This window comes from Vipera ursinii, assembly GCF_947247035.1.
Source record: "Vipera ursinii genome assembly, chromosome: 8".
Classification (NCBI taxonomy): Eukaryota; Metazoa; Chordata; class Lepidosauria; order Squamata; family Viperidae; genus Vipera; species Vipera ursinii.
The window spans coordinates 26531656-26536655 of record NC_139519.1 but is presented as its reverse complement, the minus strand read 5'-3'; positions in this window follow the sequence as shown (position 1 = coordinate 26536655).

Here is a 5000-nt window from a genome sequence, read left to right as displayed (position 1 = left end):
AACCCTAACCCTAACCCTAACCCTAACCCTAACCCTAACCCTAACCCTAACCCTAACCCTAACCCTAACCCTAACCCTAACCCTAACCCTAACCCTAACCCTAACCCTAACCCTAACCCTAACCCTAACCCTAACCCTAACCCTAACCCTAACCCTAACCCTAACCCTAACCCTAACCCTAACCCTAACCCTAACCCTAACCTAACCCTAACCCTAACCCTAACCCTAACCCTAACCCTAACCTAACCCTAACCCTAACCCTAACCCTAACCCTAACCCTAACCCTAACCCTAACCCTAACCCTAACCCTAACCCTAACCCTAACCCTAACCCTAACCCTAACCCTAACCCTAACCCTAACCCTAACCCTAACCCTAACCCTAACCCTAACCCTAACCCTAACCCTAACCCTAACCCTAACCCTAACCCTAACCCTAACCCTAACCCTAACCCTAACCTAACCCTAACCCTAACCCTAACCCTAACCCTAACCCTAACCCTAACCCTAACCCTAACCCTAACCCTAACCCTAACCCTAACCTAACCCTAACCCTAACCCTAACCCTAACCCTAACCCTAACCCTAACCCTAACCCTAACCCTAACCCTAACCCTAACCCTAACCCTAACCCTAACCCTAACCCTAACCCTAACCCTAACCCTAACCCTAACCCTAACCCTAACCCTAACCCTAACCCTAACCCTAACCCTAACCCTAACCTAACCCTAACCCTAACCCTAACCCTAACCCTAACCCTAACCCTAACCCTAACCCTAACCCTAACCCTAACCCTAACCCTAACCCTAACCCTAACCCTAACCCTAACCCTACCCTAACCCTAACCCTAACCCTAACCCTAACCCTAACCCTAACCCTAACCCTAACCCTAACCCTAACCCTAACCCTAACCCTAACCCTAACCCTAACCCTAACCCTAACCCTAACCCTAACCCTAACCCTAACCCTAACCCTAACCTAACCCTAACCCTAACCCTAACCCTAACCCTAACCCTAACCCTAACCCTAACCCTAACCCTAACCCTAACCCTAACCCTAACCCTAACCCTAACCTAACCCTAACCCTAACCCTAACCCTAACCCTAACCCTAACCCTAACCCACTAACCCTAACCCTAACCCTAACCCTAACCCTAACCCTAACCCTAACCCTAACCCTAACCCTAACCCTAACCCTAACCCTAACCCTAACCCTAACCCTAACCCTAACCCTAACCCTAACCCTAACCCTAACCCTAACCCTAACCCTAACCCTAACCCTAACCCTAACCCTAACCCTAACCCTAACCCTAACCCTAACCCTAACCCTAACCCTAACCCTAACCCTAACCCTAACCCTAACCCTAACCCTAACCCTAACCCTAACCCTAACCCTAACCCTAACCCTAACCCTAACCCTAACCCTAACCCTAACCCTAACCCTAACCCTAACCCTAACCCTAACCCTAACCCTAACCCTAACCCTAACCCTAACCCTAACCCTAACCCTAACCCTAACCCTAACCCTAACCCTAACCCTAACCCTAACCCTAACCCTAACCCTAACCCTAACCCTAACCCTAACCCTAACCCTAACCCTAACCCTAACCCTAACCCTAACCCTAACCCTAACCCTAACCCTAACCCTAACCCTAACCCTAACCCTAACCCTAACCCTAACCCTAACCCTAACCCTAACCCTAACCCTAACCCTAACCCTAACCCTAACCCTAACCCTAACCCTAACCCTAACCCTAACCCTAACCCTAACCCTAACCCTAACCCTAACCCTAACCCTAACCCTAACCCTAACCCTAACCCTAACCCTAACCCTAACCCTAACCCTAACCCTAACCCTAACCCTAACCCTAACCCTAACCCTAACCCTAACCCTAACCCTAACCCTAACCCTAACCCTAACCCTAACCCTAACCCTAACCCTAACCCTAACCCTAACCCTAACCCTAACCCTAACCCTAACCCTAACCCTAACCCTAACCCTAACCCTAACCCTAACCCTAACCCTAACCCTAACCCTAACCCTAACCCTAACCCTAACCCTAACCCTAACCCTAACCCTAACCCTAACCCTAACCCTAACCCTAACCCTAACCCTAACCCTAACCCTAACCCTAACCCTAACCCTAACCCTAACCCTAACCCTAACCCTAACCCTAACCCTAACCCTAACCCTAACCCTAACCCTAACCCTAACCCTAACCCTAACCCTAACCCTAACCCTAACCCTAACCCTAACCCTAACCCTAACCCTAACCCTAACCCTAACCCTAACCCTAACCCTAACCCTAACCCTAACCCTAACCCTAACCCTAACCCTAACCCTAACCCTAACCCTAACCCTAACCCTAACCCTAACCCTAACCCTAACCCTAACCCTAACCCTAACCCTAACCCTAACCCTAACCCTAACCCTAACCCTAACCCTAACCCTAACCCTAACCCTAACCCTAACCCTAACCCTAACCCTAACCCTAACCCTAACCCTAACCCTAACCCTAACCCTAACCCTAACCCTAACCCTAACCCTAACCCTAACCCTAACCCTAACCCTAACCCTAACCCTAACCCTAACCCTAACCCTAAACCCTAACCCTAACCCTAACCCTAACCCTAACCCTAACCCTAACCCTAACCCTAACCCTAACCCTAACCCTAACCCTAACCCTAACCCTAACCCTAACCCTAACCCTAACCCTAACCCTAACCCTAACCCTAACCCTAACCCTAACCCTAACCCTAACCCTAACCCTAACCCTAACCCTAACCCTAACCCTAACCCTAACCCTAACCCTAACCCTAACCCTAACCCTAACCCTAACCCTAACCCTAACCCTAACCCTAACCCTAACCCTAACCCTAACCCTAACCCTAACCCTAACCCTAACCCTAACCCTAACCCTAACCCTAACCCTAACCCTAACCCTAACCCTAACCCTAACCCTAACCCTAACCCTAACCCTAACCCTAACCCTAACCCTAACCCTAACCCTAACCCTAACCCTAACCCTAACCCTAACCCTAACCCTAACCCTAACCCTAACCCTAACCCTAACCCTAACCCTAACCCTAACCCTAACCCTAACCCTAACCCTAACCCTAACCCTAACCCTAACCCTAACCCTAACCCTAACCCTAACCCTAACCCTAACCCTAACCCTAACCCTAACCCTAACCCTAACCCTAACCCTAACCCTAACCCTAACCCTAACCCTAACCCTAACCCTAACCCTAACCCTAACCCTAACCCTAACCCTAACCCTAACCCTAACCCTAACCCTAACCCTAACCCTAACCCTAACCCTAACCCTAACCCTAACCCTAACCCTAACCCTAACCCTAACCCTAACCCTAACCCTAACCCTAACCCTAACCCTAACCCTAACCCTAACCCTAACCCTAACCCTAACCCTAACCCTAACCCTAACCCTAACCCTAACCCTAACCCTAACCTAACCCTAACCCTAACCCTAACCCTAACCCTAACCCTAACCCTAACCCTAACCCTAACCCTAACCCTAACCCTAACCCTAACCCTAACCCTAACCCTAACCCTAACCCTAACCCTAACCCTAACCCTAACCCTAACCCTAACCCTAACCCTAACCCTAACCCTAACCCTAACCCTAACCCTAACCCTAACCCTAACCCTAACCCTAACCCTAACCCTAACCCTAACCCTAACCCTAACCCTAACCCTAACCCTAACCCTAACCCTAACCCTAACCCTAACCCTAACCCTAACCCTAACCCTAACCCTAACCCTAACCCTAACCCTAACCCTAACCCTAACCCTAACCCTAACCCTAACCCTAACCCTAACCCTAACCCTAACCCTAACCCTAACCCTAACCCTAACCCTAACCCTAACCCTAACCCTAACCCTAACCCTAACCCTAACCCTAACCCTAACCCTAACCCTAACCCTAACCCTAACCCTAACCCTAACCCTAACCCTAACCCTAACCCTAACCCTAACCCTAACCCTAACCCTAACCCTAACCCTAACCCTAACCCTAACCCTAACCCTAACCCTAACCCTAACCCTAACCCTAACCCTAACCCTAACCCTAACCCTAACCCTAACCCTAACCCTAACCCTAACCCTAACCCTAACCCTAACCCTAACCCTAACCCTAACCCTAACCCTAACCCTAACCCTAACCCTAACCCTAACCCTAACCCTAACCCTAACCCTAACCCTAACCCTAACCCTAACCCTAACCCTAACCCTAACCCTAACCCTAACCCTAACCCTAACCCTAACCCTAACCCTAACCCTAACCCTAACCCTAACCCTAACCCTAACCCTAACCCTAACCCTAACCCTAACCCTAACCCTAACCCTAACCCTAACCCTAACCCTAACCCTAACCCTAACCCTAACCCTAACCCTAACCCTAACCCTAACCCTAACCCTAACCCTAACCCTAACCCTAACCCTAACCCTAACCCTAACCCTAACCCTAACCCTAACCCTAACCCTAACCCTAACCCTAACCCTAACCCTAACCCTAACCCTAACCCTAACCCTAACCCTAACCCTAACCCTAACCCTAACCCTAACCCTAACCCTAACCCTAACCCTAACCCTAACCCTAACCCTAACCCTAACCCTAACCCTAACCCTAACCCTAACCCTAACCCTAACCCTAACCCTAACCCTAACCCTAACCCTAACCCTAACCCTAACCCTAACCCTAACCCTAACCCTAACCCTAACCCTAACCCTAACCCTAACCCTAACCCTAACCCTAACCCTAACCCTAACCCTAACCCTAACCCTAACCCTAACCCTAACCCTAACCCTAACCCTAACCCTAACCCTAACCCTAACCCTAACCCTAACCCTAACCCTAACCCTAACCCTAACCCTAACCCTAACCCTAACCCTAACCCTAACCCTAACCCTAACCCTAACCCTAACCCTAACCCTAACCCTAACCCTAACCCTAACCCTAACCCTAACCCTAACCCTAACCCTAA